General features: G+C 44.0%; 1 long non-coding RNA gene across 1 annotated transcript; it reads left to right on the top strand.

The window, feature by feature from the left end:
* The first annotated feature begins 1909 nt into the window (after positions 1–1909).
* On the top strand, positions 1910–24008 carry LOC108963331 (uncharacterized). Its single transcript, XR_001992030.3, has 4 exons — positions 1910–2212; positions 6544–6605; positions 20218–20443; positions 23309–24008. It is a non-coding gene; the product is annotated as an uncharacterized LOC108963331 (long non-coding RNA).
* The last annotated feature ends 1290 nt before the right edge of the window (positions 24009–25298 follow it).

The following is a 25298-nucleotide window of genomic DNA, read 5'->3' as shown; positions in this document are numbered from 1 at the left end:
CCCATTTGCTCAACCTTGTGCTGCTGCTCAGCTCTTTCTTCTGTCAGCTCTGGTCTCTCGGGGATTAATAGATATGCAGAAGAGAAAATTTGGTGTTAAAACAAGTGTGTCATCCATCCTTGTATCAATTCCATCAGGACTGAACATTGCTGGTTAGGGACAGGATCAGGGCAATTATTTTCCTTCAGTTACTCTCTGATCTGGACATTGTTACTAAAACAGAAATAAAATAGGGGAATGAGCCAATAGAATAATTCAATGCACTGGGAAATACACGTAAATAAAGATATAAATTAAATGGTTTGTAGAGGAAACAGCACATTTAAGAAAAGAGTATCTGAAATTTGTTCAAAGTTGACATCTGCTATGTTGGCTGGCCATTTTCTTCTCCCAAGCCAAGAAGGTGATGAATGCAAAGAGGATAAGAAAACATTTGCAAGATTTAGCTTCAAAAGAGTTTGTTTTTCATTAAAAAAAAAAAAAAGCATTCAGAACTCATACCTCAATTTCTGCCCTGGTGAGACTGGGACATGCTTTTGACAATAATTAGTCAGATCCAGTAAATGTAATGATTAATCTTTACCTAATCTCATTCCAAACCTGCAGCCAATGCTGGAAAGAACTTGATCCGGACTACACAAATTCCCTCCCAGTTTTCCATGCACAGCACAGCGCGGTGCCTGAAGCAGCCCAGCCAAATAACCTGCCCATATCCAAGGAGATCCATTCAACACAACTGGCAAAACAATTGCATGCCTGTTTTGGTCACTGCTGCTCACTGCCTCCCTGACACCCCACAGGGCTCTTTGCCCTGCAGCTCTGCTCTCAGCTCCTTTCCTCTGTGGAGCCATGGGAGACATCATGTGCTTTACAATAAACAAGGATTCTCTAAATGAAGAGGCACTACAGTGATGCTGGAAGCTGTGGTGGCTGGAAGCTCATTTACTTCAAAAACCTGTGAAGGTGCATTTAAATGTGGTCCAGAGACAGTAGGAAAAACATCTCGTAATCCAAACTAAGGGGAGAAATGGCATACTGCAGTGGAGACAATGAAACACTGGCATGTGCATCCAAAACACCCAGCCCTACCCTGCCCCTAATCTGCCTTGTGGAGAATGATTTGTATGTACTCCTTTCTTTGGTCTGAAGAGAACAGATCCAAGAGCTTTTCCTTTCTTCCTGCATCCCATTGTTTCTGCTGTCACATCCCTTCTTCTGTCATCACTCTGAAACTGATACCATGCTGCACTCACTGCAACAATCACAACTGTTATTTTACTCTGAGAGCTCTATTCTTCATCAAAAGTTAAGAAGTTTCAGAGACAAATGTTCAGCTTGGCAGAGGCAAATAAACCAATATCTCTGTTTTCATGCTTTTATATAAAGCTCCTGTTAATGAGAATGCAGAAGCACTGTTGTGATTTTCTCAACATCATTTCATTCCTAAAGGAGTTGGGTCTTTTTTCTGTCCTCTCTGCTCCCTTGCTTCCCAGAGGAGAGAAAAACAAACACACAGATTCCACATGCTCCCTATGGGATGGGGACCCTCTGAACAGAGAGCTGGAGGAGTCAATGACAGCAGTTTCCCGACATTGTGGCCCACACACAGATGTCAAGCTGGACAGTTTCCCATAGAGCTCTCTGCACTTACACTATTTAACCTGTGAGAGAAAAAAACAGTCAAAATGGTCCTGAGGATTATTACCTGTCCTCACCAGTGCAACAGGAATCAGAGTTTGGGAGTGTCCTGGTTTGAAAGGAAGTGGTTTTTTTTTGGAGACAGTGGTTAGCCCAGTGGGGGCTCAGGTGTGAATATTGGCACCTGTTTGGACCAATGAGGAGATGGTTCCGCCTCTGAGAACACTGGGTATAAAGGTAGAACTCCCAGGAAGGGACACTCTCTCTTGCTTGTCGGTCAGCAAAGGGATCAGGTCAGTTCTCTCTCCCCCTCCGGCTGTAGGCCGGGTGGGGGAGGGGAAAAGGCCACGAGGCGCCGTGAGCTAGGCCGGAGGCCTTGGATCTTGGAGAGAGAAGAGAGAAAAGAGATAAGATGCGCCGGGCAGCTCCTGGAAGTTGGCCAAGAGTGAGAAGAGAGTCCGGCATCTATAGAGATGATTTTTAACTTTTTTCTTCACGATGGAAACCTTCCAAGCATTGATCCTCCCGGAGGACAGAGATAAGAACAAGAAGAAATGGACAAGTGAAATGAGAGGTTTGTGTGAGTAGGGAGTAGTGGAGTTAATGAGAAGAATTTACTTGGGAAGAGATAAACGGAGGAGCAGTTTTTTTCGGCTGTGGACGGACTAACTTTCTATTGTAACACAGAGACTGCGGTTTTGGGGGGAAAGCAATGGCTCAGACCCAAGAAAGGCAGTGAAGAGTAGTGGTGGGCAGAAATCAGAAATGAGAGGATTTCTGTCGTGAAGCCCTTGCCCCGGGGGAAATGGGGGGGATTTTGTTATCCCAAAATGGAGAGACTGTCGTTTTGTGGAACTGACCAAAGTATCCTTAAAAAGAGAAACCCCAAAAGCAATCTTCTGGTCCATTTCCATGGTGAGAGCATGGAATATGGAAAGGGGTTAGTCAAGAAATGGCACAAGGAGAAGACTCCTTCCTCTTTAATGGAATGTATTGATTGTTTGAAGAAGGATAATGGACTGAGAATTAAAACCTGGGAGATGGGGACTGAAGGAAGATTTGAGTTCGTATTGTATGTTGTAATGTGGGTTGAGAGGGGGAGGAGAAATGTGTTTGAAAGATTTCCATTCTGTTCTTTGTGTGTGTGTGTGTGTGTGTGTGTGTGTTAAAGTTTTTTTTTTCCTTTTATTCCTAAGTTGGTGTTTGCTTGCTCTGTTTCTGGTCACATCTCACAGTAGACACTACGTGGATGTGTTTTCATGGAGGCACTGGCATTGTGCCCAGTCCAAAACCAAGACAGGGAGCCATCACCTGAAGGATAAAACAGAGAACCCAAAGCACTAGTGAGCACATGCCCGAGTACAGCTTCTCCATCTATTGCAAGGGCTTCAGCAAAAACTTCAAGCCATTTATTTTTGTAATCCCAGCACTTACAGACACTTATACCTGAGATGTTCAGGCATATGGGATGTGGCTATGGGCTGGTATAGCCAGCTGAGAAAGTGGGAGGTGAAAGATGCTGGAACCACTGGGTACACCAGGACATAAACACAAAGAAGAGCAACTCTCAGGAAGATCAGGAACTGACTCCTGCAGGGAGAGGATACAGGAATAGATGTGATGATGGAGACAGCTGGGCGCTTCCCTTTGTTTTCCATCTCCATGTGCTGGAGTCCTTCCTTTCCACTACATCATTCTGTTCCTCCCAGTGAATTGAAGTATTATTACTCAGTATTTTCTGGCACCTTTCTCATTTGTCATTTTTTCTGTTGTACACAGAATGGACTTTCTTTGTTTCATCAGCTCTTCTTTTTTGGCCCAGCTTTCTTCCCTCTCTGTTCCTGCGTAAATTTATCTGGTGGCTGGCCATTATATAAAATACTGTAGGAACAGGATGTTCCTTTGAAACATAATTAAGGATAGAATGTGAACAGCTGATATTCTGGCACTTTCACCAGGAAAAAAAGGGGGGAGAGCTCTTTCATTGAATGTCTATTTAAAATGAAAGTTGTGCTGGACAGAAGTCAGGTGGTGCAGTGACCCCATGTATCCCCAAAGACTTCATTCTTCACAGGCTAGGACAAGAACCATTCTCAAAGTCACCATCCCACACAAGTGAGGGCAGAAATCACTCTGCTTTGGAAAGGTCTTCCAGTGAAAAATGGCATGCACTGGTGAGTCCACTGCAGCAACCTGGCTTCTTGTGGGATTCCAACTCATTCTCCCAGCAATCCTGCAGACCCCAGGGCAGTTGTGGTGTGCATGGGGGAAGCTGGACACGCACAGAAAACTTTCTATGAGCATGACTTTGACAAAGGTGTGTGGGTGGTGGTGTCATCAACCACCTGCATGTGAAGTCTCAGGACTAGGCAAAACCAAATATACAATTTTTGGATCTACAGGTGGAAGAGAAGGATGAAAAATTGGACCAAGCCCACAATGAATTATGAGCAGTTTGGAAGACGTTGAGGTACCCTGGGAGCTCCCAGGTTATTCAGCAGAGTTTAAGCACTCTGTCACAAGATAATCTTACCTACACAGAGAAGAGACACTCAAAATAAGCAGCTATTTTTAGCCTAATTGCAGTCAAATAGAAAATAAATATTTACAAGTTTACTGCAAAGAGAAGATAAGCACTATAACATTTTCCTAGTGTTAATGGTAGCTGCTCCAGGACCAGAATTTTTTAAGAAGAAATTAAGTGCCTTTCCAGGTGCTGCTGAATGTTTCAAACAGTGATTCATCTAGGATTGATCTCCAGCCTGTGCAGAGCAGCACCATAGGAGAGGTGATCACTGCAATCCTTTTAGGTTTATAGCTGACCACAGGTGCTTAATGAAAGTATATTCTCAGGCTGCCTGGCATGGGGTTGCATATGGTGGATGTGTCTTTACACAGTGTGCAAGATGTGTCTGCTTTTCAGTGGGTGGGATCTGAATCAGAAACAATCTGCCTTGGAATTCCTCAGGCTGAGGAATAGTCTGAAAGCCCCCACAGGCATTAACATGTAAAACAGGGGAAATGGCACAAGGGCCATGGACTGAAACACTGCACAAATACTTCCTCCAGTGGAGCAGTGAGAGCTGCTCTGAGGCACCACTGGAGCCAGACTGGCATGTGGGATCCTAGCAGGGTGAGGCCACACTGCAATTCACTGCCCCTGCTTTGCACAAGCATCATGTGAGCATCCTGATGAATGGATGGCAAAAAGCAAACAGGCTGAGAGATAAGTCAGGTTTTATTCTTTTTCAGAGCATTCACACTCTCTGCTGTGTTTCCCCTGACTTGTTAAGTATTTCATACTGTATGTTAAACAGGGATATTAGGAACCAGAGGTACTCTGGTCTATCTTTATAGAAAATATATTAGTCACAAGGAACACAAGCAATTGTCATCATCCACTCCACTCTTACAAGTTCATCCATTGTGAAAATGTCAGGGTGGGCTAATTTTATGCTGCATAATGTATTTGACCTACTGCTTTCACTCAGATGCACTTGAAACTATTCAGCTGATCCTAAGCAAATCTTGCAATGAGCACTAAACAGCCAGTGTTATTGATTTATGGTTTTATCGCTCTATATATGATTATAACTGTTGAACACTGTTCAATAGGTCAAGTACACTCTTTGCTTAATTAATTTTTGCCATAACCAGTAACCTGAAGGAATGTTGGTGGAAAAAATCCAGAAATATTCAGGCTGCAAACTTCACAGATCTAAGAAGCTTTTTACACTTCCTTTACATCCTGCATTAGTCTTCCATCATATCCTGAGACATATACATCGAGTGTTTTCCTTTGGTTAGAGAGAGGCACAAAACTGGAATGTTACCAAAAATTCTGTTTCTTTGTCACCTACAAATAACAGGATGTTTAAACATAGATTCACATGCACCACACACAACACTTCTGGTGTCATTCCCTCCGTGCAAGCATCCACCCTCCACCTTCAGGTAGCTCTGTTTTGCTTGCCTATGATACCAGTCAGTCATGCTGTATCCAGCCACGTGCATGCTTCCAAAAATGCAGCATCAGGCTGCAGTTTCAGTGAGGAAGACCTGAGAGTTTTTTGTCCTATAGCTAAGTGCACATCTGGGCTTCCTTTGACTTAATTTTGACAAATATTGTAGCTTTGACCTGAGGACAATTGACAACAGGGCTGTGCCAGGAAGCCTCTGCACCACAAGCAGTGATCCCATTCCTGAAGCATGGCACCTCTGGCAAGTTTCAGTAGGTGTCAAGGTCTGTAACAACTCCAGTGAGTCACCTAATGCACCGTGCAATGTCTCACAGAAACAGCAGTACCCAGCCCCGTGGGCACATCTGAGAGAATGGAATATGCACAGACATCCATTGCAGTGTGTTGGAGGGTTTATCAGCATCCTGCTGAGGTCCAGTCACAACAAAGCTGCCCCCATGCTCACACAGACAGGGCTCTGTTGGCAGGAAAAGCTGATCCATGTTGACCCCCTGTGCCAAAAAGCAGCCTGCCTCTCAGTGTGGACAGGACAATTTTCACATGGCAACCCCAAAGCAGTCACGTTAACAATAAATTTATCCATCTCTGATCTTTTGGGAGTTTTTCAAACACAATTTTTGGACTTTTTGCACTACAAGGCTGCAGTGTTTTAGTATACATTCAATTGCTCCATCAGCGAAAAGTGAAATGGCATCTTTGGTACATTCTGCAGCAGAACACACTTTGCATGCTTCCTTTTATTTTTTTAAATTATTGGCTTTTCTGTCTCACAGGCACTATTCAACTTTAACTCTCCTTCCACATTTGCAGTCACCCAGCAAATTCCATTGCATTATTTTCTTATTTATCCTGACTTGACTCTCCCTTGAATGAATGCTTCACAGTTGGCCTGGAGGAGAATGCCTTTCTTTTCTCTTTCTTCCAGAAAGGAATGGGAATTGAACAACATGGAAGGAAAGAGAAAGGTGGAGACGTTCCCTTTTGCAGGTAAGGTCACTGTGACATATTGAGATTTGCCTCTTGTTTTATACCCTCCTTGGACAGACAATTCTTGCAAATCCATAAATCTTCACAAGCTGATGTTTCTTCCTGCGCTCTGGCTGGGTTGTTTCAAGCAGGTACCACACCATCCTCATAAAAAATATATTGGTGACTCTCAGCTGCAGGGATCTGCCTGCCAATGGCAAATCCTACTGCAGTTTCTGCAAGTCCCTCTAACCCAGGCTCTTGCACCAACTTACCAGAGGGCTCATGCCCTCTGCCAGCCATGGCCTGACCATAGTGCTGCAGCTAGAGCTGTGTTGCTGTCCTCCTCCTGCCCCCCACGGATGTTTTCATTTTCTGATGCACAGGTCTCAATCTCAAATCCCATTGCCCCTTCTATCCTTGTTCCAGGGTTCCTCTCTCTACTCAGTTCTCTAAGCATCTTAGTTTTCCCTTGCCCCTTCTATTACTCTCCTAAAACATCCAACCCACCCAATTTTCCATTCTCTCAAGCTGGGAATCTATTTTTTTCACCTTTACCTGTTCCTGGAACATTTCTTTCCTCACACAGGGTTTTCTCCTTTCTTCTCCCTTGCCCTTCTTCATCCTGGTTCTGATGGTTGAAGCAGTAAACCCCACACTGGTCCTTTGCCTCTCTGGTCATTCTGCATCTTTTCATCCTACTCAGGGGGCATCTCTGCATATTGAAGGCATGGCCCTCCACAGCCTGATTTCCAATATTTTCTAGACTTTAGTCAGTCAATATTTTTCTGTAAATGCTCAATGCTGCCTCTGAATGGGCCTCTTTATATAACTTAATTCTGACTAATTTCTTCAGAAGATTTCCTTCCAGCAAGCACTTAAAGCTTCAGAGTGTATCATGTTTGGTACTGGATCATGGCTCAGACAATTTACTTTTAGTGAAGTCACTGGATTTCAGGATATTGCATTTCTCAACAGGTCATAAGGCTTTTTTTCACCTTCATAATTTTACTGAATTGAACTGAATTTCTGAATTACTGAATTTCTACTGAATTGAATCAACAACTGATATAATTGATGTGTTATTCCAAAAAAAGGCATTAATAAAACCTCCTAAGGTAATTATTTTCCAAGAATCTCCTTCTTGCCATGAAAGGAGTTTGTTATAACCCTGACATCTTTCTCTGGTCTGTTACAAAATATACACATTACAAAGATCCTGTAAGGAACACAAATCTTGTTTTTTTAACTTTGTACTGAACATTTCTTTTTTCTGCAGCTTCTGTATTTCTGTACACCTGTGAGTGACTCTGAGCCCTCATCTGCTACTAACTGCAATGGGCATGTTGTGAAAATACATCAGCATGTGCCTATTAAGGCTGAGAGCAGGAGGTGGCATTCATCCCTGTACTTTCTAACGAGACCAGAACTCTAGTCCAAAAACATCATGTCAGGGAAAAATAACACATCTTTTCTAGCTGTGTTACTGCTTAAAAGTTTTCAGCTAAAGATGCAGCTGTAAACAGAGAGAGACTTTGAAAAACTCATGACAACAAACTTTCTGAAAGTCAAAGGAAAAACTGGATGAAATATCACTAATATTTTAAGACTTTGGAGACAGTAGTACTTGCTACAATATGTTTACTTCCAGAAAGAAAAAGGTTACTTCTGTGGCTTAAATAAAGTGGTTTAATATACTGTTTAAAAGAATTGATAATAAGCCAGAGGAAAAATAAAACACCTCAGACTCAGGAAAATATTCAGAGAGAGCACCAGTTTTCCTATGGCAACAAAGTGTGCACAGGAAGTCAGCAGAGTGTGGCCAAAATGTGTAGGTTTGTCTTTACTTTACTAAATGCTGGGGTAGAACAAGTGGAAAATGATGATTCTTGGGGAACAAATTATATTATGAGAAAGAAAAAAGAACTCCATTACTTGAGGTTCTTTGGACTACCAGTTTATTTTACTCTGGTTTTCTCTTGTCCTGAGTGTTATGAGAAAGGAACTTGATGCAGCAAGGTTAGATCCTGTGCAAGCACCATTTGTGGAGAAAAATACAGAGATCAGGAGAAACTCTTTGAGCAAGACTATGAAGAACACGACTGCCTGGTCATTAGGATGTCCAAGTGCTGTCAAAAAGGGAGCAGCGGAAAGTACAGTGAAACCTGAGCCTAAGTCTGGAATTTGGAGATTTTGTTATGAGATTGTAAAGGGAAAACCTCCAGTTTTCTGTGTGCTGATTTGCTGGGAGGCCTGATTTGATAGAAGGAACGACAAAACATCTTTCCTCAAGACTTTTCAAGGCAGGCAAGCAAAACTTTTTGTTGTAGAGATTAAGAACTTCTTGGCCACAGGGGATGCCAAACCTTGCCTTTGAAAGTCTGACCTCACTTTTCCTGAATGGGCTTTGTTTTACCCTGAAGGTACTGCAGCTTCTGACAGGCTGGAGCACAACACACAAAATTTTGTCTCCCATTGGTCATGGCTCCAGGAAGATTCAAGGGGATGATGACTGGAAATGGGGCTTCAGGAGCTCAGCTGGGCCATTATTGTATTGAGGGGTGCCCTGTGTCAGGAAGGAATGATGAATCTGACTCCATGTTCTTAGAAAGCTAATTTATTATTTTATGACACTATATTATATTAAAGAATACTATACAAAACCACACTAAAGAATACAGAAAGGATACTTACAGAAGGCTAAAAAGATAATAATGAAAGTCACGACTCTCTCTCCTGAGTCTGACAGAGCTTGACCCTGATGGGCCAATAAGTCAAAACAATTTATATGAAACCAATCAAACAATCACCAGTTGGATGAACAATCTCCAAACACATTCCAAAGCAGCAAAACACTGGAGAAGCAAATCAGATAATTATTGTTTTCCTTTTTCTCTGAGGCTTCTCAGCTTCCCAGGAGCAAAATCCTGGGCGAAGGGATTTTTCCAGAAAATATGGCTGTGACAGGTCATGTGCCATTGGAGAAGGATGTCCAGGAGCAACCTCCAGGAGCTGGAGCTGCCTGAGCCTTGCTGTTGTTCAGCCACCCAGCCCCACAGAGGTTAATCTCCCACAGAGATTACCACCCTGCAGGTACCACCCTGGCAGCATGCAGGATTGGGGTGATGGAGGATTGCAATGCCTGTGAGTCTGGAAATCAGTCATCACTTTGATCCAGACTAATGCAGACAGCGCAGTTGCACCCAAGGCTCTCAGCCACTGCCATGGAGGTACTGCTGTGATGTGCTTGTGCAAGAAGCTCATGCCATCTTCTGTAGGCCTCCGTTAAAATCTTAAGGACCTATTTGCTGATTAACTTAAAATGCTGTAATCTTTGATCCCCTTTGACAAACAGTAATGCAGAGGGACTGGGTTTCTCTTGGAGTGCTTAGAAACACCAGCTGCTGATGTCCCACGGGGCAAGGGATGCTCCACCTTTGCACTCTATCACTATTAGCAGCAGAGAAAGAATGGCACTTCACTGGAATGGAAACTCTAAAAAAATCATCAGTATATTAAATGTAGGAAGAGAAAGGACTATAAAGACTGATATATTTTTTTCTATTCTGTTGGGTCTATCCAGAAATGTCACAAACCACCAAGTGACAATGGTAACTTGTATCCCATGGCAAGCCCACACCTTCCCACTACTGACAGGAAAAGGCATCAGGGTGGCTAGCACAAACCCAGCAGTGGCAGCAGACAGGGAAGAGGTGAGAAAGGCTTCACCTCAGGTTGACTGTAGTTCTTTTGTTTGATATTCTCCCCCATTTTCCTTCAGCTGGCCTCTGATTTGCTCCTCAGTTGGACCTGAGGTGACCTGTCATTTGCAGGCTGCAAAGACAAGAAAATGTAGACTGCTTGATCACACTTCTAAATGGACTTGTCACTTTGCTGAATTGCATGCATTGAAGAGGTCTCACTGTTGTAGCTAATTCCCTGCACAACTCAAACAGCTCTGGCCAGCTGGCCAATGCTCATAACTACCTAATGTTTATCCCATCTAATTCCCAAAGTGAAAGCAACTTTGCAGTTAGTGGAGATCACTACCAGTTCATTTCTAGCAGAATAGCTCATCTAAGTGCTAAGAGAAGCTGTCTTTGATCACCAGTAGAGTCATGGAGATTTAGACTCCAGTTGAAGTAATTATTTCCTTGACCAGCATAGACAAAATGAAATGGTGCTAAAGATTGAAAATGCATGGAAGAATATTTTCATTAAAAACTGAATATAAGCATTTACCAATTTTAATTAGAGTGGCATCATTTGCATTGCTCTAGTTAAAGCTTTACTGGTATAAGTAGATTTCCATTTATCATAAAATCTCAATATACATTTGCAGGGGTGAGATAAAACTTGACAGGGTGTATTAGCTTGGTTTTAAAAAGTTTTTTAATGCTAATTTAATACATATTCAGTGTAAGTAGAAATTTAAACCAGCTTTGTGAGGAATTAAATGTCCCTCCTTTAGAGCTGTGTTGTATTAGAGAATCTTATTAGCAATAACCAAAGGAGTTTCCTGCCCTGAAAAATATTTTCTGAGTTTTCAGGGTTTTCAGTACTTTCTAAATTATGATGAGGTCAAGATTGTGCCACAGTTATTGACAATAACAAATACCAGCAGAAAAATTAGCATTGCCTTAAACTAGCTGGAAATTCCAGCATCTGATTCTCTCTTTGGATGGTGGCAAAAAAGGTTTTTCTGCTTCTCTGCATCCGTAGTCCATGGCTCACTACAGTATTTGGGGCTCAGTCCTCAGAACTTCTTGCACTGCTGTGTCCCTTGATGACTTCCACACCAATCCTCCCAGGGTCTCTTCTCTAGACTTGCACATGAATTTTGCCTGTGAACTGAGACCTTTTCCTGGCCTGTGGGCATTTGCTACCAGCTGTGGTCCAGCTACAGCAGCTGTAATCCAGTCTCTTCACCAAGGAGCTCTCATCTTCATCACAGTCCTCTGCACACTCCTGGAGGTGTTCACATACACTTTTTGGAGAAACACCTCTCTCCAAGTGACTTTCCGTATGGATTAAAAACTTCCTATGGCACTGTCATTCTGCTCCTTTTTGTCCACTCACACATGCTGCCTAGGCATCTCTTTTACTTTCTACAAGCACTACCAAGAGGCTGTAACCATTTCTGAGCACTGTTATGCCAGATCCTTTGGCAATGTCCCCAGCTTCAGTGTGCAATGAGCAAAGGCTGTGCAGGTTCACCTATGAACTAAAGGCCACATTTTTGTGTAAGCATGGTGATAGGCAGCCCCCTTTCTGGTGCACAAAGGTAGTGGCTGCACAGGTGTTGTCAATTCCAGGTGGAGAGTAGAAATTATTCTCCATGGAGTAAAACTACATGTGCCATGCCTTCACTGATCTTTGTGCAGAAAGGTAGGAAGAGAGCTTGCAGAGCAACTGTGCCAGTGTAGAAATATTTCTGAGCTGAGGAAGGTAACATTCAAGGAGAAGCAGCAGAGAAAGACTGAGGAAGGGGAGGCTGGTCAGAAAAAATATCTCTTCTTCCTTTCACCCATCTTGCCAATCAGTCTTCTGAGTTTGCATTTAAAGAACACCTTGTGTGAGATTTTTCTACATATTTATTAGGAAAGGAAAAAACTTTGGAATGATGGCAAAATCTCTCCTTTCATCAGACAAAATAGAGTGGATGAAAATATTTTGTTCAGCTCGTCCAGTTTCTTTTCTTTGCAGGCAGCAGTGAAATAACTCCCACAGACTCAAAAGGGATGCCCATGCTCAACTGAAGACCTGAACCAGTTCTGGAGATTCCACTTAGATTTTATCCAGGTCCTCCCCTTTTTCTTGTAGATGAGACAAAAGGTGATTAAGTACAGGTTCTATGTGCACAGAGCCCCAGAGGCAAACAAAATTTAACTACTTAGCTGTGTGCATCCCTTTCAGGCAGAGGGAATAGAGTTGAAAGCTGATTCTGAACTCCGTGAGTTATTTATCTCACTCCAGAGATACAGCTGTGACACTGCCAATGCAAAGCAGCTTTCTCTTTTCCATACTGACTGTCACAGGGACAAGCCCCACTTATTAGCCACATCCACACTATGGCTACATATTCCAGCACTAGGTGCTGGGAGATTATTGTGACATGCTTTTCATTTCCTCAGCAGCACTGCACACGTGATCCTAGGAAGTGTCCAATAGATTATTGTGGGACAACTGCCCTTCTACCACCAACTTCAGGTACTTAAGCTATTTTGCCTGACCACATCCCCAGATTTGTCAGCCCTGGACACCAGTGTGTTCTTGTGGTGGCAGCTGAGTCAGCAGAATTTTGGGGGGGCTGACATTTGCTGAGAATGTCACCCAGCATGCACGGGGAGCCAGGCAAGGCAGGCTTGGGTGCTGCTCACAATCTGTGATGTTTCCCTTCCTTTCTGCCTCCTGAGGACTGACTCAGCATATCAGAGGGACCAAGGTTCTCCCAAAATAACATCTTCACCCATTGCTCAGCAGGGCCCCAGAAGTGCTGTACCTGCTCATGAGGGAGTAACAGCTAGACAAGCAGCTCCTCTCTTTGTTGAAAAGTTCCCTCCTATGTTGCCATGGATATCATGACCTCTTTGTAAACTCATTTTTTCCCTTTTAGTGTAAGTCCTCTACTATGATCCCCACATTTTGATCCATACTAAATAAAATTTTAAAATAATTACCATTCTTCACGTATCTTGTGATCACCAAACTGTTCTGCAGTTTAGTTTCTTCTGCCAGACATCAACCAAATCATCACATTAAAAGCTAGGAGAAGGAAAAGCTGATTTGGCTGAGTGGGTTTTTCACTTGTTTCCTGTTTCCTTGAGAGATGTTTTGGGCCATACTAAATAAAATTTTAAATTAATTTTGATCCATACTAAACAAAATTTTAAATTAATTATTGTTCTGCATGCATCTTGTGATCACCAAACTGTTCTGCAGTTTAGTTTCTTCTGCCAGTCATCAACCAAATCATCACATTGAAAGCAAGGGGGAGGAAAAGCTGATTTGACTGAGTGGGTTTTTCACTTGTTTCCTGTTGCCTTGAGAGATGTTTTGGGTCACAACAACAAAGCTGAAATGTATGTGGTGAAAATAGCTTAGAACCATGTTCCCTCATGCAAGTGAAAGAGATTCAGAACTTCATCAGTAATGCTGGAGAAAACTATCCATGTTAACTCTACAACTTATTTATTCATCAGCTGTGCTTATCTACACAATGTATGGAAGGAACAATTTCTGAGAATAATAAAAAATACATTCAGGAAGAAAATGAAGATATCCTCCAGGTATCTAAGAAGAAGTCATTGTGTGAAGGGATTATTTCTACTTTTTTGATGACTGAGATAGATGTGTACAGACCTCCTTTAGAATTTTTTCCTTTGGAAAATATCACCTAAGAGCACTCTTCTCCCTCTGTTATTTGTTCTTGAGAGTTGCTTTTCTCTGACAACAGCTCCATTTTAGGCAAGCAATGTGAAACATCTGTGGGTGGATCTGAAGATTGAGCACATCTGCATTAGTGTCAGAGTGGCCAAAGACAACAATAGAGACACACTCACTTCTTCCTCTGTTGTGCTGCAGTCCCTGAAATGCTCTGTAAGACCTTCTCTCACCCAAGGACTTACTCCATTTCAAGCTTTGCCTTTAAGATGCACCCCACCACAGTAGCAAACACCTTTACCCACGATGCAAGGAGTAATTTGTTCACCATCTTTCTAGAAAGAAGGCTAAAGCTGGACTCCCTATTGTTCCTATCTGGTTGAGCAGGGAGAGAAGATAAACTTGGGTTTACAATATCTTTGTCAGCAACAGAGGAGATGAGGAGAGACATATTTTGTTTTAGAAATAGCTTGTGGGTTTGTTCTCCAGATGTTGCCATCCATTCCCCCTGGGCTTTGACAACACGAGCAGCACCCCAGAGTGGCAGTCTCGTTACTCTCCATGCAGGGGATGGCACCCAGAGGACATGGTGAGGGTCATTTGGCTCCACACAAACACCCAGGACATGGGAAGTCTGAGCTGAGCAGTCAGATGACTTAAATTGTTGTTTCTATAACAAAAAGCAGAAGAATGTGCTTCTGCAACAGGAGAGAGGGAGGGGAGCTGCTGTTAAAATGCTGCTGTAACTTAAAAGAAAGTAAATGGTTACAGTGCTTTGTGCACTGCTATTTGCAGCATCATTTAACCTCCCCTGAAGCCTTGCTATTGGAAACTAGACTTAGCCAGGGCCCATTATGAGCCCAAACAACTGTACAAAATTGCCTGCTTTTTTCATATAATGATGCCTAAAATATTTAGACCTGGGTGTCTCAAATCAGGCATCTCCCTATTTACGTTCCTAAATTACAGTCCATTTGTTATTCATGACTTGCTTACCTGTGACAAATAGATTGGGTTGTTCATACAACCCATCTTGTCCTTTCTCAGAGGAATTTATTGTCATTAAATATTCCTAATTTCCTCGCAGTGCACTGTACTTTCTGGAGTGTAATCCATTCCAGAGGTTTTGACATTTCTACTTGTCCGTCTCAGGTGGCAACTAAATATGAGAAAGGCACTAGCAAGACCTGGGTTTTAAAACGTCCTCCTAAATATTTATCCAAATTTAATCAATTGCTTTTCACATTTCTATCAAAACTCAATATTGGAATCAGTACATGGTGTTAGCAGGTGGTCAAGTTATGAGTTTGCTGAGGGATTTCCTGGCTGCATCCAAAGAGCACAGTAAACTAAAATGCAAAACATGTAAAAGTATTGAAAATATATTGAAAGCATTTAGAATGTATTTCAGAGATGAGGTGTCAGGATTTTTCTGGCTGATTTTTCTCTGTTACAGTCAGTCACTACTGAAAATGGACCTGTAGCAAAATTTGATCGGCTTAAACCACTTTGATGGTAACTCAATTTTTGTTGTTCACCAAATAATGAGGAGGCTTTGAGGTAGGAATACATGTTTTTTGGAAGAGAGGAAATATTCTATCTTCCATGGTTTCTGATGTTTCCCACTGCCCTGTGTGTCCCAGAGAGCTCAGGTGAGCCATGTTGGCTGTCATCTGGATGCCTTTCCTTCACACCAGCGTGGCTAAACCATGTGCAGCTGGGGAATGCATCCTTGGGCCCCCAGGGAAAAGAAGTGATGGAGGCTTTGCAGTCAGGGGTAGTTCTACAGTGCTGCTTCTGGGATCTGCAAATTCCCTCCTTTGTGTTTGAATACAATTCTTCCTAAGTCTCAGGAAGAGACTTAAGAAGAATTCCTCCCTGACCTGTGATGTCTGATATTGGTTCACAGATATGCTGATCAAAAGGCCATCCCAAGCTCCTATTGCTAGGGGCTTCCCAGCTCTCTGCCAGGTACAACTCCCCCTCTCTGGGGGGTGTCTGCATGAGTTCTATTTTGCAGGGCAGGGGAAGCCTTCCATCTCCTCCCAGATGGACAGCCCTGCCCGAATTTCCTCCTCCCCATCAGTGCCCATATTACAGCATCCATACCCAGATCCAGTGTTTCTGATAGAGTTGAGGTGGGCAAGCTCAGCTTTATGCTCACTTACTGATGGTGTGGCTGAGGTGTTGCAGGGCTTACAAGGCTGTGCTCCCAAAAAGTCCCCAGAATTCCCCTTTCACTTACCCGTGAATTTCAACAACTTCACAGGTATCTCTCATCTCAACCACCTGCAAAACCCAGCCATCCCTTGGGGCATCATTTGTGACTTGTGTGAGGTACCTGTGCTGGTGCCTGCCACATCCAGCCTGTTCTCTGCTGTGCCCAGCAGTGTCCCCAGTACTGTCCTCTCAGCCAGGACTGAGCTGGAACCCCATGGCTCCCTGCAGCACTGCAGGGAGAGGGGCAGAGCTCTTCCCCCTTCCAGCTGGGGCAGGGCAGCAAAGCTTAGGGAAGGAAAAAAGAGATCATATAAATCCAGAAAAACTCTGTTGTTCCATGAAATGAATGACACATTCCCTTCACTTGCAACAGCTGACAGCAGCAGTTTGCACAGCAGGATCAACTCCAGGCTGCAGCACACAGGGCCAGTCGTTTCTCTTCTGGGTCAAGTACATGCTACTGTTCATACAGGAGGCTTGTTCTCCCTTCTTTGCAGCTACACACCACTGAAACAGAAAGTATGGGCTTATAAATATTGTGTAATTGAATGTTACTCTGTGTACTGTATGCTGTCAGTGGTCTTTTCTCCCAGCCACACATCTTTCAGTGCTTGCTGCTGTGATTCCACATTAATACCTCTGTCTGCTGCTGGAATGTGCACTCACTTCAGCAGCTCCTTCCAACAATAGCACCATTAAAAATAATGAAATGTCAGGTTGTGCTACTGTGCATCTAGATCCATTATGGAAATGTGCTGCAGGACGACAGCAGCCTGAGTCAATCTTCCACCTGGCTTTCAGAGAAAGGTATCTGTGGTTTTAAACAGCACCTGGGCTCCTGTCCATGGCTCACCTTTGCCTGAGCAGTGCTTCTCCCAAAAGATGTACAGGCCAACACTTTAGTGGAAGAAGTGCCAAACAAATCTTGCTATTCTTACAGACCTTCTGTTGGTAGACAGAACCCCTGCTATTTTTATCCACCAGAAGTGTGTGAATTAAAATGAAATGAGAGGAGGTTGTAGGATCTAGAAGGAGCAGACTGGCATAAGATTTCAGGAGATTGGGATAAACAGAACTAATAATGTAGGAAATTAAAATGTATTGGACACTGTACAGTCAGTTTTAACTACTGTTCACTGTACTGCCAGACAGATCAATAATATTCTGTCATTACTGATTTCCACTGCAGATAGATGGAGTGTTGGGGAAGGAGCAACTAAATTATAGGGAAGGAGCAACTAAATTATGTAGAAGATGCAAGGAGCATGAAGAGTCAGGTAACTGGAATTTCCATGCAACATATGTGTTTGAATTCTCTTAAAACAGGCTAGCCTGATTGCACAGACAAGTTCATTTCCATCTATATTAATCCTCTCACTGGGAATTCTCCACCTGCTTCCTCTAAATAATCACAGGCTAAATGAGATGAGCCTAAAGGAATGCAGACTAGGCAAAGGAAACACTGCTTGGCAGTGATGGGGTGTGAAATATCTCTGGAATTACATGCAGAATGGTTCTACCCATCCCATTTGATTTGAGCCTGTGCTGGTGTTACACAGAAAACAAACCTGGCTCTCCCTCTGTGATCCCACAGCATCTCTTGTGACAAGGATGCCTGGGCTGTGTCACCTACCTGTGTGCTGTGTCAAATACAAGTGCACACACACACACAGGTGGACAATGGGACCTAGCAATGGCATATAAAAGATACAAATGGCATAGACAGTGGCACATAAAGTTGTTTCTGAGCAATCTGGGATTCCAAAGGGAACCACCTTCAGATTTTCTTGTATCTCCAGGACCATGACCCCCTTACTGAATAGGGCTGATCGTTGCCCATTCACTCTTTCTGTGTGTGTAGAAGCAAAACATCAGAGCAGCCTTGCCCTGCATGCACACCCTCTGTATTCCCCAGCCACAGCCATGAGTGAAACAGACTGATCACATGAGGGCCATGAGAAGGAAGCAAAGCTGTCAACTTGTCAGGGATTTTGACTGAGCAGCAACCCTCAGCAGCTGGGATGCACCTGGCAGCCCATGCAGATAATCAGGCAACCACCAGCAACAAACACAGAGCAAAGCAAACGTTCCATGTGTGCTTGAGAAACACATGATCCATAAAAAGCCCCACTCCTAACAGTGACGTGGCTAAGCTGGGCTCTGTCATGTCAGAAAGTTTATAGAGAAGAGTCAGCTCAGCTAAGGGGGGCTGTGCTATCATAAAGAACAGCAGAATCACATCAGTAGTAACTTTTTGCATTATCTGATGGTGGGGGGAATACTTATTTGACCAACCCCAGCTGGAAGCATGGGAAGGATTTAACTGCTTGATTACTTGTAGCTGCTGTTCTAAAATATTAGAACATACATGTTCTCAAAAACTCTGTATACCTCCTTGACCCATATATTTTTCTGCACTATTAGATCCTAATATATCTTCAATTTTTGGTGATAAACCCCTGAAATTTAGTGACCCTCTAACTGGGCATTACCACCTTTGTTGTGTTTTAGGTGATGTGGAACACTACATAAACATTTATTACAGAAAAGGCAGGAATAGAACATACAATGTCTGAATAAAAATGGTTTCTGCATGACTTGTTCCAAGCGTGTGATCCACAACTCCTCAAACTAACCAAGTTTTCTTATCAATTTCAGCAGGCTTTGGGTGCAACTAAAACTCCTGCCATAAAAGCACCTGAAACCACATTCAATTATTTCAACACAGGCAACTGTATCAAATGTCAGACTGAAACAGAATTATAGCCATAGAGTGTCACCTTCATTTCATCTTTTAAACACATAATGAGATACATCCCTATCAAAGAATCATATTATCCTCTCTATATCACCCCTCAATATCACCAGTTAATCCTTTGATTTCAGCAATGGCAGTGTTTTCAAACAGCATCCCAAATCAATGGTCCATCCCCATTACAGTCAGGCTAAGAACCACACAGCATCCCCAGCTAACAGCAGCAGCACAAAAACACACTGTCATAAAATTTACAGTCATCACAGGCACGCCCCCAGGAAGCAGGATAGATATAATTAAAGAACTGCTGTGGGATATGATAGCAAAAATAAGTCTAAGTTTGGGGAAGTTCTTTGGGAAAAGAGCAACACAATGACTTTACTCATAAGGATTTTATCAACAGTAGCTATTGCCTAGAGACAGTTTCAAACATGAGCTGCTTTGAGTGCTGAGTGTGAAACTGATTTTGATTTTCACCACTTCAGCCACATTTTTTTTTCAGTGTAATTTCTTTGTGTTCATATTTCGAATCATAACAGAACATTATTATTTGCTTGATGTCTCTGCAAATGTTTGTTATTTAGCTGAGAAGATACAGACTTCCAAGGTCTTAAGATAGTGTTTCAGTTATTTCTCATCTAGGAATATGAAAATGATTTATGGGCATTTCTTTGTGGTTTGTCAGAATAACACTAAATTACAGAAAAATAAAAGCAGGGGAAATCATTCAGTCACTGTACAATAAGGGATTGAATTGCATACTTCAGTTTTTAGCAGAGAAATTCTGTGTGCTCAGATATACTGACTGTTGTACTGGACTCTCCCCATACATACAAAATCACTAAATAACTGATAAGAAATTTGAATGAATTCTTAAACAAACTTAGAGTGTAAATATTGACTGGATAGTCATAAGCAAAGGGTTTGTAGGAGACATCCTGTTCTGTTCACTTTATTGGGAGTAAAATAAAGATCCCATAATTAATTTTAGGTGGCATCTAAATAAGAAGTACTTAGTTCTCTGTCAAGAATAGGCTGTGTTTTGTGTTTAATCACAGTGTAATCAACCTTGGGATCTTTTATCCAGTCCAGACAGAGCCCACAACAGCTCCTGTGCCAATAGTGAGTATACTGTTGAAAATCAAACCTAGGGGTACATTTTATGGAATTTTGAAGCCCCTTAACCACAATTACATTTTTTTTTTAACATCTTCTTCCAAATATATATGCCAGGAAAATTTATATAATGGTTCACCAACTTCCCATCTCTTCTAGGAAACCCTCTAAAACAGCTGGCAGAAGTGAAGGCAATTTCTTCAGTCAACACTCAGCATCTTCACACAGCATCTTTGGGTGATCTGAGTCCTCTGCCCTGTGATAGAAGAGGGGTCCTCAGGCAGTGCACAGTGCCTGGCAAAAAGGCACTGCAGCACCATTGTCCCAGGGAAGCTGGGCTGAGGCAGGGTGTGACAGACACCTTGCAGAAACCACGTCTCAGAAGGTGAGATTCAGGGGAGTTGAAGCTTGTATGCTATAGAGCACAATGCCAACCAGAAAGGCTCTAATCAAGTCAAAAGCCTGTGACAAACACCAGCCTTGGTGGAACATTGGTTGGGATATATCACACTAAGGTGCCCCTAAAGCAGAGCTGTGAGCAGTAAATGAGCTGCTGAGGTTGGGGAGGTGCTACAAGACAGCATCCTGCCAAATATGCCTGCAAAATAACCAAGGGGGAGTGATGGAGTAAGGGGGACATTTGCTGAACTCTTATCAGTGCCACTGAGAGAGATGGGATGGCAAGAACACTCCCCAAGTAAGGCACACTCGTAAGACAATACATGATCTTTTTGAGCACTGTACAAATAAACAAGTCACAAACAGACTTTGCCCCAGCACAGCAGAGCCAGAACTCGCTGTGCCCGTAGCATGCCACAGACATCAACAGTTTGCCTGCTGGATGTGAGTGGGCTGGGGCTCTGTCCTCTGGGCTGTGCTCCCAGACTGGCCTTTGCTGCTGAGCTGACACTGCATTGCTCTGCTTGGAGCAAGAAGACATCACTGACAACACCAAGCAGCACATCACAGCTCCAGGGTGTCTGAGGCTGCAGTACTAACATGTAGATGAGAAAGGACCAGCGAACAACAGCAAACTAATGACCAATTGACTCCTTCTTGCTGAGGAGTATGATTTTTGCCAAGTTCTGAATTTCAGTAGATTTATTAGGACAGCATTTTTAAAAAGGGCAGCTCTGCTTTTCCCTGCAGAAATAGCATCTGTTTATACCTCAGGGTCCTACTAACGGCCAGGGACCACCCATGAATAACATAAGCCTGAGAATATTTCTGAGAAGCTCAAACATAAAATTACACATTATTTACACTGGTATTTTTGGTATCATCTGTCAACTGTTAACTGCAGAAGTTAATCCAAATAAATGAGGACGCTGTTTTGTTAATTTGCTTATGAGAAGTAATTGCAGTGCAGTGGATTACTGGGTACTGACAGCACAACAGATCATCTTTTCAGAGGGAATTATCTCCTTAGGAAGGTAACAGGGTGTCATGCAGAGCTCAGAAAGAGGCAGTTTTGAGAAAAGGACTAAAATGGACTATGGTGAATCTGGTGAGTCTCCCTTAGAGCATCTCATTGTAGCCTGCACAAGGTGCTTCAGAGAGAGCTGCAAGAGCCCTTAAAATGGGTTTTGAATGACTCTAGTGCTGAACAAGAACCTCTTTTAGAGTGGTTCTGTAGACACCTATTTTTGAGCAGCCAGCCACCAGGTAAAGACGGACAAGTGGGTAGGAGCAGCCACCTGCCAGTACAAAACAGCACCTCTGGAACCTGCTTGGACAGCATTTCTCTATTCCCTCCTAGAATCCTGCTGCCCTGGCATTAAGCTGACTGATCAGCACTGCTTTTCCTTGCTAGAAAACTGCAGAACAGCTCAGATTTGCCCCCAGCTAGGATTTTATAGGATATGCAGGAAAGTCTCAAGAGGTTCTCAATCTCCACTAGGTCATGGCTACCAGAATTACTCAAAAGAAGTGAGATTCATTTCACTTCACTGTACATATCTAAGCGTTAATCATCTTTAGCTAAGCAAGTCACCCTGGGCTCCCTTCTGACTCGGTGGAGAGAAATGGGCCCTTCCAAAAGGCAGCTCATTTCATCTTCCCATAGAGGATGCCTAAGATGGATGAGATGAGTTGCCTTCTGGAGGTGTCTATTTCTCTCCATTAGCTATACAGAGAGCCTGAGGTGGTGTGCTTGCACTCTGATGATTAACTCACAATGTCAGAAGCTAAAGGCAGATGAATCCCACGTGCAGTGCATCAGCATTTGAGCAGCCAGCCCTGCAGACAGAAGGCATGGGGTCACAGAGCACACTGTTGATAGCCACTCTGGTGGCTCCTTCTAGCACTGCAGAGACATACCTGGTGACATGTCCAACAACCAGGTAGGAAAGAAATAGCAACCAAAATGCAAAGAATGGATCAGGAAAGGAGAAGGGCAATACATTAAAGAAAGACAAAAAGAAAGGTATGCAGATAGCAACCAGCCAATAATTCCCTGCTGGGTGTTTCCTGCCCAAAACATCATGCCTCAGCATGACCAGTTATATCTGAATGATCCAGAACTGAAGTAAGGCCATCTTGTGGTTAGCCCACAAGGTGGTCCACACTACTTTCCTGATGCATCCACAGTCCTGCCATGATGGAAGTTTGGTGGACTGAGCAGATGCACGCACACATACCTGAATGCATATGAAGTCTTGTCTGAAAGGCATGTTCCTTTCCATGGCAAGACATTTGTGATATCTGAAAGGAACCAACTCAGCAGGCTCTACATCATCTACCTACAAATATGCCCAGCAAATCACTGATCAGGTTGGAGGAGTATTGCTGGGATGCAGTAAGGGATGATCCAGTTATAGTGATTTGCCCCACCATGCAAGCTGAGTACTCATCCCCAGTATCACTTTTTAGAAATTAAAGAGTCCTCTTATCCCCACTCAGAGCTGGGCAGATAAGACACCAAACTCTCTTGATTACCAGCCTGGTGCCATAATTACTGACTAATGCTGCCTCTGTAGCCTGTCACAAGAACAGTTTCTGGCAGTCATTTCAGCTCTTTTCACAGTCACACAAAATTAATTTAATTAGGTTTTAAAATCTAAAGAATAATGGGATTTAATTGACTTAATGTGAAACTTTCTGGGCTGTCACTCCACCCAGCTTCCGATCAACTTGAAATCATTCAGCTGTGAGTGACTGATATTTGTGTCTTTCATTGAGAACACTTTGTTTCAGTTAAAATCCTTCCTTCCATGCTTAATTTTTGCATAATATTGCTTTTGTTTTTCAGTCTCTGTTTTCATTGTCTGGTACCCTGGATGAAGGTCTCTCCATGTGGTATTGATACAGCCAGCTCCTGCTCCTGGAAGTTTGTTTTACCTGCAGCTGCAGTATTTTAGGGGAATGTATTTTAGGGAACTCTGCATTTTAGAGGTATAGTTGCTCTACCAGAATGGAGTCAGACAGCAAGTTATTTCACACAACCATGCACATGTCTAAATACATACTAATCATGAAGATGGCCCTGCTAAACATTATGGCCCTGTTATGGCTGATGTACAAACACGTATCAGCCTTATCATCCTCCTCTAACACCCAAACAGAAGAGATGTCAATAACTCTATGGAAAGTCCAAGACAGAAATTTTATTCAGCACTGATGACCATAAAAAATAAAATCTCATTCCTTTGTTGTTCAAAATTTGAGAAGCATATTAATGAGATCCAGAGTTTGCTCTTTATCTATGCCATCTTTTACTGTCATTTTAGATCATGGAGCTCTCCAGTCTTGAATGCACTTCACCAGAAAGCACCAGGATGGATCTCTAATTTTTCTGTCCCTTTGGTAAAGTGCAAGAGAGAGGAACAGAGAGTTAGTGAACAGATTTTTAAACCAGCCCTTCACATTAAACACAAGTTTCTAGGGCTGTGCATAATAAGACCATTTCTGATTAGTGACAACCTCATTAGAATAAAACAGAGGTTCTTTTACTTCCATTCTTCACTTCTTGTTTTTCAAGCATCCCATGAATCCTTCCTTCCTTAGAAAAGCAGAAGCCTTTCAAGACTCTCCTGTGGGATTTTTATCCAAATTATTTGGTATGTGTGGAAGCTTCCATCCTACCTATTTTGGTGGAAGATATAGCATCGAAGTTGCATTTGACAAAGTTAACATTCTGAAATTCTGTCATTCTCAGAGGGAATAACTACTTGATTTTTAGTCATTGATGGCCTCTAAACTCTCTCTATGGTACTTCCATAGGGTATCTATCGCTCTGTGCAGTGTATACATTGCAAAACTGAGCGACTCCAATCCCGTGTGTTCGGACAGCGTGGACGCAACGTTACAATCCCAAAACACGCTCGCAAGCCCACATGGTTCTCACTCCAGCCTCGCCTGCTCCAGGAGCTCATCTCCGGTATCGGTCGGCACCGGGTGACCAGGGACGGACTGCGAAGAGCGGGCAAGCCCCGAGCAGGCTCTCCCGGTTCCCAGACAGTCCCCGCATCAGGTACCAGCCCTCGGAAACGCGCTGCCGCCGACGCACCTCTCTCCGTGCGACTGCCCGCACCGGGGCAGGCTGAGCTCCAGCCGGGAGCGGGCTGATCCAGCGCCGCAGCTGGGCTCCAGCCAGGGCGGCAGCTGCAGCCGCCCCCCGCCCCGACAGGGCAGCGACAGCGGCAGCGCCCCCGGCACGGGCCCGGCAGAGGCCACGGCCGTGCCTGAGCAGCGGCAGCAGCCGCGCCGGGCAGGAGCAGCGCCCGTGGCTTGGCCAGAGCGGCGGCGGCAGCCGGGCAGGGGCAGGGTCCGCCCGCTCCACACGCCTCGGTGCCCGGCGGTGCCCGGCGGGAGGGCAGGCGGGCGGGGGGCGGGCGGGGGTGCTCCTCGGCGGGTGCGGCGGGGAGGGGGCGGTGCCGTGTTGCCGCCGCCGCGGAGCAGAACCGAGCTGCTGCATCCTCATCCTCCCTCGGCTCGACCCCGCCGGCTCCCTCCGCCCAGGGGGGCGGGCAGGCAGCGGGCGCTGCCCGCGGTGGCGGCGCGCCCCGAAGTGGCTCCGCGCGGCGTTTCCCCACCCCGCCCGCTGCCGCTCCGCGATAAATCCCAGTGCCGGGGGGCAGCGCGGCACTTGGCCGCTGCCGCGCTGCGGGGAGGCGGCGGAGCTCGGCCCCCTCCCCGCGGCCGAAACCCCCAATAGGAGCAACAGGAGCCGCAGCTGCCGGAGCTCAGGTGAGCGCTGGGGGCGGCGGGAGGAGGAACGGGACCGTGCGGGGGTCGTAGGG

Source organism: Serinus canaria, chromosome 3 (genome assembly GCF_022539315.1).
Source record: "Serinus canaria isolate serCan28SL12 chromosome 3, serCan2020, whole genome shotgun sequence".
NCBI lineage: Eukaryota > Metazoa > Chordata > Aves > Passeriformes > Fringillidae > Serinus > Serinus canaria.
This window is presented reverse-complemented; position numbering and strand designations above follow the sequence as displayed.